This window comes from Tachypleus tridentatus, chromosome 13, assembly GCF_004210375.1.
Source record: "Tachypleus tridentatus isolate NWPU-2018 chromosome 13, ASM421037v1, whole genome shotgun sequence".
Lineage (NCBI taxonomy): Eukaryota > Metazoa > Arthropoda > Merostomata > Xiphosura > Limulidae > Tachypleus > Tachypleus tridentatus.
The window spans coordinates 258,854,878-258,868,484 of record NC_134837.1 but is presented as its reverse complement, the minus strand read 5'-3'; the positions used below and the strand labels follow the sequence as shown (position 1 = coordinate 258,868,484).

General features: G+C 35.4%; 1 protein-coding gene across 1 annotated transcript in view; it reads right to left on the bottom strand.

Annotated features, from left to right (window-relative positions):
• The window catches only part of LOC143239285 (glutamate-gated chloride channel-like), an 80,889-nt gene extending 69,828 nt beyond the window's left edge, over positions 1-11,061 (bottom strand). The window contains exon 1 of the mRNA XM_076480211.1: positions 9,013-11,061. The gene's annotated coding sequence lies outside the window, so the exon portion shown is untranslated. The remainder of the gene's footprint in view (positions 1-9,012) is intronic.
• Between the last annotated feature and the right edge of the window lie 2,546 nt (positions 11,062-13,607).

Sequence of the window (13,607 nt, the reverse complement as noted above, 5' to 3'; positions counted from 1 at the left end):
CAGTGGATGAAGAGTTTCTTTTTTTTTAAACTATTCTGAAAGTAAATGAATCAGTCTTTATAAGTTTTTTAACTATCCTGACAGTGGATGAATGTGTTTCTATATGTTTTGTTGAACTATCCTGACAGTGGATGAATGAGTCTGTATAACTTTTGTTAAACTATCCTGACAATGGATGAATGAGTCTGTATAAGTTTTGTTGAAATATACCAACAGTGGATGAATTAGTCTATATATGTTATGTTAAACTATCCTGACATTGGATGAATGAATCTGTATATGTTTTGTTTAATTATCCTGACAGTGGAGGTATGAGTCAATATATGGTTTTTAAGCTATTCTAACAGCAGATGAATGAGTTTCTATATTTTTTGCCAAACTATCCTGTCAGTGGATGAATTTGTCTCAATATGCTGTGTTAAAGTATCCTGACAATGGATGAATGAGTCTCTATATGTTTTGATAAAATTATCCTGACAGTGGATGAACGAGTCTGTATAAGTTTTGTTCAACTAACCTGACAGAGAATTAAGATTTTTTTTTAACTATTCTTAAAATGAATGAAGGAGACTTTATAAGTTTTGTTAAATTATCCTGACAGTGGATGAATGAGTCTGTATATGTTTTGTTACAATATCTTGACAGTGGATGAAGAGTTTCTTTTTTTTAAAACTATTCTGAAAGTAAATGAATCAGTCTTTATAAGTTTTTTTAACTATCCTGACAGTGGATGAATGAGTCGCTATATGTTTTGTTAAACTATCCTGACAGTGGATGAATTAGGCTGTATAAGTTTTGTTAAACTATTCTGACAATGGATGAATATATCTGTATATGTTTTTTTAAACTATCCTGACAGTGGATGAATGAGTCTGTATGTGTTTTATTAAACTATCCTCACAGTGGATGAATGAGTTTGTATATTCTTTGTTAATTACGTTAGAAATTCATCTCTTTAATCTTGTTCACAAATAAAGAACAGATAACAGGATATATATCACTACATTGTTATATCGTATCACAGCACCAGTCATAATGTGGGTGACAAATTAAATTCGTTTTTTTTTCTTTTAATCACAATTTCTGAAAAATGTCTGTGATGTTCAGTTATTTATTTATTTATGGAAACCCATGAATTATAGTGTACTAGAAATTTATATTTCTATAAATAATTTGTTCATCTTGGATTTGTTCTTTCGAAGGTTGTCTCGCCTTGAAAAGAAATTTGATTTTTGTACCAAGAGATTTCCTGTTACAAAGCACGAAAGGTTCTGCAATGGGTATTGTGGAAATATTTTGGAAAAATGGTGAAGATTCGGTCAAACTGTTTAAATAAAATAAAGGTTAGAAACACATATAAACCTCGTGCGTTGTTTGGGTTTTACTTCGCCCCGTGCCTCAAAGAATCTAAAAAACAAGCCAAAACCCAATACATGACAGTCCGCCATATTGTTTGTACACAGGTGTTGGATATTTGTTTTGTGGCTGAGTTGTTTTCTTCTTGTCCACTCAGTTATATATCACTAACTACATTAATGTAATAAATAATTTTAATCTTTATTAATCTAGTGAAATCTCTGGTGTAGAGAAACACGCAATTTAAAAAAAAAGAGAGTTTGATTGATTATTTTGGAATTAAGTACAAAGCTTACCACGGGTATCAAAACCCGGTTTCTCGCGTTGTAAGTTCACTAACATACTGCTGTGCCACTGGATGTCAGAAAGAGAGAAAGATTCATGTTAGTAATAAAAAAGTGCCTGGGTAAAATAAACACTGAATACTTCGAAGAAGCTTTCCATGTTTCGCAAAACTTCAGCACACGATTCAAATTTGACCAATAAGCGTTTACGAGAAGGACAGTGCTCGGTATGGCCACGTGATTAGGGCGCTTAACTCTTAAAATGAGGGTCGCGATTTCGAATCCCCGTCACATCAAACATGACCGCTCTTTCAGCCGTGGGGGCATTGTAGCGTCCCTATCAATCCCACTACTCCTTGGTAAAAGAATAGCCCAATAGTTGGCGGTGGGTGGTGACCACTAGCTGCCTTCCCTCTAGTCTTACACTACTAAATTAGGGATAGCTAGCGCAGATACCCTCGTGTAGCTTTGTGCGAAATTAAAAAAACAAACGAGAAGGTTATTAACCCTAGTTGGAAGGAACCTATTTCTTCTTGTATTTGTGGGATTTATTCATTTACTTTTAGGGCATGGAAAGAGTATTAACCATGTAATTATCTCATTGTAATAGAAAAACTCCCATGACGTGGAGTAATGCTAAACTTTCGAAGTTATTTTTCTCTATTATATTTAATCCTATTTAAGTGAGGACATTGTGCAAGTACGTTGGGGAATCCCCATATTCGCTTTAAAAGTATATTCCCTGTATATTTAATGTCACAGATTTTATTGATGGTAGTCCATATACGGTATTTTCAAGTTTCTTGAGAAACACGAATGTGGTAGTTGAAGAAAGTTGTTTGCTTATACACATAATCTGTGTGTGTTTTTAGCTCTTATAGCAATGCCACATCTGGATATATGCTATCTCCGCCGCAGGGGAATCGAAGCCCTGATTTTAGCATTGTAAATCTGTAGACTCGCCGCTGTTCCAGAAGGGGAGCGCACTGTGAAGTTATCTGTCCTGTGCCGACCATAAGGATTGGACCCCAAAGTTTATGGTTACAAACTCTCTAGAATACAGTTGGATTATTGGGGTGGATACAAAGTATTAAGTACGTCTGTTATTAAATGACCTTTCAACATAACAATATATCTTACTACGTTACAAATTGAAACTGTTTTGTAATAGATTGATATAAATTTTTAGTGCATAACACTGAACAAGAAAATAATATGTTTTATCGTAAAATAGTTCATGTTTTAGAAGACAAATTTGCTTCTGGTAAGAATGGTGAAAGTTAGTGCTTATTAAATTATTTTATGTCGTGACAGAAACTTGAAGTGTTGTACGATTCTAACTAGCCTACACCCCTGACATAAGTTACAAAGAACAATTATCGGTTCGTGACGACTGCTGATGCATCTGTCAACAAGTTTTCCCCGATGAAAACTCAAGAGGTGTCGATATGGACGAAGTCATCATCATAAAATTGAAGACGATTCTGCAACAACAACAACAAACGATTCCGTTTGTCAGCAGTATCAGGTTAACGCATGGACCATCTAGTCCTGAGCCGAGGATTCTGGACATAGAGTCACCCAAGAAATAAAATAATGGTTCGTAAAACTAGCAGAATGAAGGCAAGAATGATTTTATTATAATTCTCAAATATTACTTGTGCCTAGGGCCCCACTAAACCTTACTCCGGCCCTGGACGTCAGTAAAGAACTGGTTAAAGTTTTGATGGACGCAGGGAGGCTTGCAAAGGAAATATAGAAACTTTTGGTTAAAAACAGTCGATTACTCTTGACAAGAGAAGACAAGATTTTCATACAAAGGCTGTGTTCTGTAATAATCGTTAGGGCCAATTTCTTTTAATAAAACTGTTAACACAGTCATTTCATTCGTGAAAAATAAAAAAAAAAAAACGTTCCAGAAATTAGAAGAAAACAGATGATTTTCCATTAATTTTTATTTAGTATTGTTGTTTTATTTTGGATTTCATTACTGACGTTCAGAAACTGATTTCATCGGAATGGCTAAAACAATCCGTGGTTTACTTATTGGCTCTTTTGGATGCCGAGTTAACTAAGTTCAATGTAACAGACTGTACTATGATCTGAACGCCCTCTCGCGGAAAGTGACTAAATGAGCTTCAAAACGTGTAGTAGAATACGTGGAAAAGAATACGTTTAACATCTTTGTTTACCAATGAGTTTGATGTATTGAGAATTTTGCTGACTTCAGCGTTATTGATGAAAATATATTTCAAAACAGAAACAAATGAAATCGTGCCTGAGATACATAAAGACTGGTTAAACTGTTAGCAAAGTAAAAAGACCCTGAAATTGCGCACAAATTTTCGGCTTGAATCTCTGTTTCGGACATTCTCGCGATATTACAAAAGAGCCAACCCTAGTTCAGAACTGATAGACTAGAAAGAAAGCAGTGAGTTAATAGCTCTCAATGCTCCAAAATGCAAAATTACGTGTGTGTTTTGCGGCAACGGGACGCGCACCATGGACCCTCGGACTAACATCCCTAGTTTTGGGCCTCAAGCGAGTAGTGTACAATTTAGAAAGAAAAGTGAATTTTTCCTCATATTAAACTTTTTAATTAGCGCAATAACATTTCTTAGACTTTAAGTAAATGAGGTATATATAAATATATATATACACACGCTTATTATAATTTGATTTTTTCGTGTGTAATCCCACAATCAATGATACACAATATAAAGTAAAATTAAAGAAATGAACGAATTTGAGCTTGCTTCGAAAGTCCAAGCATCTAGAAGCAAGCTTGATTTATCGTTTCATACGGGAATCTCGCACGTTATACGCGTTGTCACGAGAGCTTATTTCTGGAATCGTGTTGAAAGCTTCTAATGGGATAAAAATGAAATCTTACTTCGTACAAGTTAAACTTCTATATGATTACTAATCGGACGACTTAACAACTAATAGTTTGATCTCTGATAAACAGAGCTTGAAACAGCATAACTAAATTTAGTCTTTTTTACGTAAACTCACGACCTCGGCAACTCACGCGCGGAATTGTGTCCACGCAAATATGAATAATTAATACGTAACAGCAGCTGTAAATTTGTGAAGCAAAATAATCGATTTCTAAGTGGTACAAGTTTCCTTTTACGAAACAATAACTCTAGGTGTGTTAGTTGTTACGAATTTATCGTCAATATAAGCATATTAACAGCCTATAAAAATGTTTTTTCTCCTGGGACCGGGCGTGGCTTTGTGTCTCCTGAGACCAGGTGTGGCACAGTGGTTAGCAGGTTAGGCTGCGTTACCCACAGTTGAGGGACGTGTTGCTGCGCTTACATCAATGGACGAACTATAAGAACAATAAGGTTAAGAAAGCCGGACACAACTTGTGGTAACTGGTGCTTCCAGCTAAGATTCGTCTGTTCTGTGGCCCTGCATGGCCAGTTGGTTAAGACATTCGACTCGTAATCCGAGGGTCATGGGTTCGAATCCCCGTTGTACCAAACATGCTCGCCCTTTCAGCCGTGGGGGCGTTATATGTGACGGTCAATCCCACTATTTGTTAGTAAAAGAGTAACCCAAGAGTTGGCAGTGGATGGTGATGACTAGCTGCCTTTCCTTTAGTCTTACACTGCTAAATTAGAGATGACTAGCGCAGATAGCACTCGTGTAGCTTTGCACGAATTTCAAAACCAACTAAACCAATCCTCTATTCTGCTGTTCAAAATTATGTTTAATTTACGTCCGTATAAGGTGACCAGAATGCTTAATCTTCACGAGTATAAGGTGACCAAAATGTTTGGTCTACATGAGTATAAAGGGACCAAAATGTTTAGTTTACGTGCGCGTAAGGTGACCAGAATATTTAGTCTACGTACACGTAAGGTGACTGTTAAGCTACGAGGATTAGACTGGAAAGAAATTCGGATTATGTTGTATAAACAATGTTAAAAAATGCTACTTATACAGGAAAGAGATTGATTAATGTTTATGTTATATATAAACATTATGTTCCAGTTCGGTTATTAAAATACGGTAATATTAAATGTTTTCTAGCTAGCCTAGTTTGGTTTGGTTTCAATTTCGCGCAAAGCTACACGAGAGCTATCTGCGCAAGTCGTCCCTAATTCAGTAGTGTAAGACTAGAAGGAAGGCAGCTAGTCATCACCACTCACCGCCAACTCTTGGGCTACTCTTTTACCAACGAATAGTGGGATTGACCGTAACATTATAAACACTCCCACGGCTGAAAGGGTGAGCATGTTTGGTGTGATGGGGATTCGAACCCGCAACCCTCGGATTACGAGTCGAATGCCTTAGCCACCTGGCCATGTCGGGCCACTAGCCTAAGTCAACCCAGTTAATCTGTTTAAAACGCGTGTAACGACGTAGGAATTTTTGACCCAAACAATATCCCACACAACTCCTAGATGATCAGGTTCGAGACCCTAAGGAACAGCAACCAATTAGAAAACAACAGCGAGACTGACACGGTCATAATATTCCCAGTACTAAAGACGTTGAACGTACTTTGCGGCTCGAATCTCGGGACTTCCGACTTTCAGTCCAACACGGTTTTTACTAGACCACACTCGGCTCTTAAAAAAGTGTGACAACACTTTATAGTATCTCAAATTTTCAACCAAATGAGGCAAGTAACAAAAAAAAAAAAAAACTTTCATTCGTTTAGCTACACAACGGACAGTTAATGATTCGCCTACCAGGTATCAAAACCCAACTTTTAGCATTATAAATCCACACACTTATCGCTGAACCACCAGGAGGTGCAAAACCTATTATGACTGGTTTAATCTAATGCAGTCAAACAAAGAAATCACATCAAAACACCATAATCATTGTCAAAAAATAACTTAATTTATCAGAATAGCAAAATAAATATATAGGAGTGAAAGTATATTCAATGCATCACAGTGTTATTAAAACAAAGTATTCATTACACAATAAAACAGAAAATTATTCAGTAAATTTTGTCATTATATGCTACAGTTGATTAACTAGATACCAGAGGGCGATGTCGTCTAAAGAATAAAACAGGAAACAACATCTAACCAAACACATTTTATTCGCCATGTTTTTACTTTTGCGATCTGTATTAGAGAATTATTAAGCTAGACTGCCATACTTGTTGGTCAAATTCAATATACTTTCCAGCAAAACGATAAACAACACACTAACTGAAAGCCTTGGAAACGTTCCTTATATAAAAAAAGTTATCCTATATTTTTCGTGTCTATTTCTTTCTAACGGACATCAGATCACTATGTAACTGTGTGTCCGCGCACTTAATGCGTTCTTTTTCTGGTCGGCTGTCCGCAAAGTTACGCTAACGGCTATAGGGGATAACACGTAACCATCCGTGATTTTCAACTAATATATTATAGGAAAGACAGCGACCATAGTTAACCATTGAACTATTCACTCTCGTAACTCATTCATAGTCCCAAAAGTGCAGAGTGACGTAGTTGTGCGGCAATGGGTCGCGAACTTTCAGACACGCGTGCCCTCCAGACGATTCATTTAACACCAACGTTCGTGTCTAACTACAGGGCGGATCTTTGATGACCATTTTAACAGAAGCCTGTAAAGACATCCAAACACAGAACGTGCACAACATATCAACAAAACTGACCCTTACAATGGCCCAGCGGGGAGTCTGAGTGAATATAACGCTAAAAATAAGGTTTTCTATTGGTATATGGCACAGCACAGATAGTCCCTTGTCTAGCTTTGCGTTTAACAACGAAGAATTATGTTAATGTGATACGGTAAAGTCCCTCGTCGCTGTGACACCGGATAACATACAGTACTCGTCATATAAACTCTATATTATGTTAATGTTATGCGGTCAGGACCAAAGGTTGCTGTGACGCCGGATCACATACAGTAATTGTTGCATAAACTCTATATTACGTTAACGTGATGCGTTCAGGAACAAAGGATGCTGTGACACTGGATCATATATAATATGTGTCACATACACTTGTAATTGAACAAGGATCGATATGCAAAAAAAATAGCTTTTTGACCAACGTGACACATCTGATGAACACTTCATTAGTGTTTACTCAGGTTGAACACTTAAACAAATGAATTATTACATACACAGCCAGTCAGTTTGTTAGGACAACAAAATGATGGACTGGATTTGACCAACTTAAGTGATTACTCTGAGCAATATACTGATAAAAAAATTGCTCAAAGTCAATCATTTGCTTAGAAAGAAATATAAAAAATTAATTACAGATGTATAAACATGTATATATGTGTGTGTGTGTGTGTGTTAGCGCACATTACACGCAGGCGTATTCACAAGGGGTTCGAAAGTTGTTACAGTAAAATTGTATATTTGTATGGATAAACTCGTTAAGACAATTTCGAGTATTCATATTTATAAGTAAATAAAACATAGTTTTAAGACTTTGTATCTATTGATCTTATTTAAGATGAAACCAAAATTAGAAGGATGTATATCTATATAAATATGAACTTAGGATTCGAAACCTCACTGTACTCGAAATGAATTAATGATAAAGAACGGTTATCTAACTATTTAGTTCAAAGTTTCAGATGTGCCATCAAAACGTAACTGACAGCCATAAAGGATTATTCTTCAGAAAAACCTAATTTCATTCTAATTCCGTCGTATTTTTATTGAACAGACAAGGTGGACAAAAACGTGATCTATAATGTTTGTGAAGTCAGCTGATATACCATATTACCGTTTCTTACGTTTTAAATTAATGGAAAAACCTTTTCGATCACCCATCTCTTCTCCGCTTAATAACAATTTCCAGCTACATAATACATAAAAGCACAGGACCCTGTATTTAGAGAACATTACAATAAAAATACATCTAGTTTGAATTTGTAGCGACATTAAAATAAATAAAATTATACGAAACTAATCGATACTACGTAGAAACAATTTCATGTTTTTTTTATTAAAATTCAATTATCACTTTAACTACAACATGCGCAAAGATATACACACACTGAGAATAGAAGTGCTTTCACTTCAAGATAAATATATGTATTAAAAATACCGAATATTTTCTGTTTTTACCGAACTGTTATTTATTTAATGTTTGGTAGTCACAGGTTACTTTTCAGCATAAAAAAACAACATAAAACATCTAAACATGTGAAGCTTAAATTTGATATAAAATGTAGAAAATTAATTTTCATCTGAATTTTTTGATTATATGTTTTAAAAAATTATAGATATATGTATATATATGTGTGTGTATTTACACATTATCATTATAAATCATTAATGAGTTGAAAAATTCAGTGCTACACACACACACACACATATATATATATATACACACACATAAAATGGTCTAACTCGTTGCTAACTTACCCAGCAGTCGAACAAACTAAAACGGTTATTCCTGCTACGAACCCTACGACAAAATATTTCATATTTTAATTTGATATACTTAATGGTTCGATGGTCGTATTTCCCCTGTAATCGCAGCTTTACCTCTAAAGCCGTTCGAGTTACACAGAAAAGTGAAGAGAAGACTTCGACTAGTGCAGATAGGGATCCTCCAAACTCGCCGATTTGATTCGTAGGTGATTATAATTACGTCAATTCTCGCGTAGGAGTGGTGCACGACGATTGGTAGAAAAACCAGGAAATTCGTAATCAACCACGTTTTGAGTTCTATACCAACAATTATACCATTTTTACAGTATGTGTGTGTGTGCACAAGTGTACATCTCCAACATATTATTAAATAATATACATAATATATACATTAAAGCTGGGAAAACACGTTTCACTTTATTGTTGGTCCAACAAATTATAATAACTGTTTGACATTCAGACCAAAATCTATTTTACTCAGAAAAACGTTTTAAAAAGGTATAATACGTATAAAATAAAACAGATATCGGTGTTTACAAACACTCTCTTCAGTTTATACAGTTTACAAAAATGTACATCTGAACCACGTGTTCTTCTACCGTGTTTCTCCGAAAATAAGACAGGGCTTATATTAATTTTCACTCGAAAATATGACACTAGGGCTTATTTTCGGGGGATGTCTTATTTTGATATATTAAAAAAATGAAGTTACAAAGTAAAACTATTAAACTAACCATTTAAAATAAACTATTATTAAACTAACTGATTAATACTTAAACAAACTAATTAACTAACTATTAAACTAATTAATAAATTATTATTTTTTATTTCTTTCCTCTTCCTGCCACTCTTAACTAGGGCTTATTTTAAGGGTAGGGCTTATATTAAAACTATCCCCAAAAATCACACTAGGTCTTATTTTATGGGTAGGTCTTATTATCGGAGAAACACGGTATATTGAAAATTTTAATACATGTTTCTGGCGCCCTCTACGTGTTAACTATAGAACTTTTAAAGTGGATTTAACTCACTGTTAAAGAAACTTTAATAAAACTCTTACATACACACATAAAGTACCGTGTTGTAGTTCCGTTAGATTACTAGTTTGTTGTCGATCGCAGAGTTACCAAAATAATGCACTCACAAAACGTGATTTTTTGCGTGATAAGCCGTGAGATTTACCACCGAGTCGCTGGAAGTCGGTTCAGATGCTGATACAACGTCGTGTGTCACGGGAGAAAAAACTTGAAAATGTGTCAAATTTCTATATTTATTTCTCGCCTTCGCGTCATATTATTACATGATTTAGGCTTAACACCAATATATTAGACTGCTAGTGACTATTTCTAGTGAATTTTCCCAGAAACTTGTTCAGGCTTTGGTACAATATAAATAACTTTAACATGCGCTATAAATATATTGATTCGATAAGGTACAAATCCTGCATGTAATTAAAATTTTCGCTTTAATGTTGTGTCTATAGTGAGAAAAATTTTGTAAAAAGAATGGACTGTAAATGTATTTCCAAATGTTCCTCCCGTTCTTATTGTCTAGAGTTTTAAAGTGAATAGGCGTAATTTTCCATCTCTATGTTAGTTTCTTCAGAGCTAAGATACACAGGATGCTCTGTCTAAGGCTGAGAATTTACTGGACTTTGACGTTATAACTCTGGAAAATCAGTGTTGACTCAAAAAGGAATTTTGTTTGTCATCTAATCATAGACTTGAATAAACATATATTAATCAGAAATAAAAAGAGTATAAAACGATTTTTTTTTCAAATTAAAACAGCCAGACTCACTATCCACTAATTTAAATTAAAATAACTACAATATCAAACCTCTTTTCAAAACGAAAACAACCAAACTAAAATTAAAATAACCAGACTATCTACCCTCTTCTTTAAAGTAAATAACTAGACCATCAACCCTCTTGTTTGAAATTAAAATAACCAGACTATCTACACTCTTCTTTGAATTAAAATAACCAGACTAGTTATCCTCTTCTTTGAATTAAAATAACCAAACAATCTGCCCTCTTCATTAAATTAAAATAACCAGACTATCTAACCTCTTCTTTGAATTAAAATAACCAAACTATCTACTCTCTTCTTTGAATTAAAATAACCAGACTATCTAACCTCTTCTTTGAATTAAAATAACTAGGCTATCAACTAACTTTTTTGAAATTAAAATAACCAGACTATAAACCATCTTTTTTTTTCAAAATTAACACAACCAGACTATCTAACCTCTTCTTTGAATTAAAATAACCAGACAATATTACCTATTCTTTGAATTAAAGTAACCAGACTATCAAACCACTTTTTGAAATTAAAATAGCCAGACTTGATTGATTGATTGATTTAGTGTTTTATGGCACAAAGCAGCGAGGCTATCTGCGCCAGACATTCGGTAAAAATGTAAAAAAAAATATAAAAATAAAGTAAATGTAGTAATAGACATAAATGGAAATGAAGGTAAAACAAAAAAGTATAAAACCAATGTTGACACCTAGTCTACAATGTTAAGATAGAAGGCAGAGTATAAGAAGTTGTAAGGTATTTACTCTAGCAAAAAGGTAATGATCATAACCCGCCAGGAAGACTAACAGGTAAGTATAAAAACCACCGTCAGACACCTGAAGTTGGCCTTTCCAGTCCTGGTTCCGGATTATGTGTCATAGCAGCCAGTATCAAAATGTAAAAAAATAGAAGTTTTAAAAGATACATAGCAAATTTGTAACAATGAGTAGCCAAATGTCCAGTAAAAAGATAAAGTCAAGTAAATGGAGTAAAATTTGTAAAAGTAAATGAAGGTAAAAACAAAACAGCAATTAAAACAGAAAATGGTGTAAAAACCAATGTTGACATCCAGTCTTCAAAGTTGTAAAATATTTACTCTAGCAAAATGGTAATGATCATAACCCGCCAGGAAGACTAACAGGTAAGTATAAAAACCACCGTCAGTCACCTGAAGTTGGTCTTTCCAGTCCTGGTTCCGGGTTATGAGTCAATATTGCCAGTACTAAAAAGTAAAGTAGTAAAAGTGTGAAATGATATGCAGCAAAAGTATAATGACAACTCGCCAGGACGACTAACGAGTAGTTCAAACGGATAGTTCAAACAGTAGCGTTAGTCACCTGAAGTTGGCCTTTCCAGTCCTGGTGTCGAGTTATTTAATGTTCTGGCCATTGTCCAATGTCAAATTGAATGAGAGAGATTAAAACTGTAAAAAAGGAACCACAATTAAAAAGGTGTAATGAATAAATATGCAACACTTAAATGAGATTAAAAAGATTAATGGCCATTAAAAAACTAAAAACATTATCAAGGTGGACAGAGTCACCATCACCAATAACTCTGTCCAATGTTACAGACTGACCCTGGGAAAAAATATGTTTAAAATATTGCCGTCGTTGAGAATTGTAACGATGGCAAGAAAGTAAAACGTGACTGATAGTGATTTGAGTGTTACACAAACTACACATTGGTGCATCAGTTCCAGATAAAAGAAAATGATGAGTTAAAAAACTGTGACCAATGCGTAGCCTAGTGAGAACAACTTCCTCCTTCTGAACTTTATGGAAGCTAGATGGCCAAAGTCCAATTTTGGGTTTGATTTGAAAAAGTTTGTTGTCACATTGCTCACTCCAAGTGGACTGCCAGCTGGCACGGAGCCGACCCTTGAAAATAACACCATAGTCCATGTACGGAATAGGCATAGGAGTGATGGTGCTGAAGCAGACATATTTAGCTGCCATGTCTGCAAGCTCGTTCCCGCGAATACCAACATGGCCTGGTATCCAGAAAAACTGGATTGAAGTAGCTGCTAATGAGAAATGGGCCAGTCGGTTTCGAATATCAGTGAGAATAGGATGTGAGCTAACGTGTAGCGATTCCAAGGCAAGTATAGAACTAAGCGAATCAGTATAAATAGTGCAGTTGGAGTACTGCTCAGCTGCAATATGATCCAGGGCAAGAGATATGGCATACAGTTCAGCAGTGAACACAGAAGCTGTAGAAGGGATTCTGCGCGCAACTACTGACCCATAGCAAACCATAGCAGAGCCCACTGAATTACCGGATTTGGAACCATCTGTATAAATGGGAACTGAATGATTGTTTGAAAGATATTCATTGAATAAAAGACGGTACTTCCAATCTGGAGTATCTGCCTTTTTTAGGTGACTGAAAGAAAGGTCACATTTGGGGGCTGTAATAAGCCATGGTAGGATGGGCCAATCTGTGGAATCTGCAATGTTATCCAAGGACAGACCCAATTCATCCAATTGCGCCCAGATGCGAAGGCCAAACGGAGCAATTATAGATCGTTTGTTCTGAAAAAGTACTGCCCACCGAGGAAGGAAAACACATTTTCAGGTGGGATGCTTTGGTAAGGAATGAAGTTTCGAAGTATATTGTAAAGATAGTTGCAAACGGCGAAGGTGTAGAGAAGGTTCATGAGATTCAATGCATATACTTTGAACTGGAGAGGTACGGAAAGCCCCAGTGCAGAGTCGAAGTCCTTGGTGATGAATGGGGTCCAGCATCTTTAAGGCCGAGGGTCTGGCAGAGCCATAGACCAT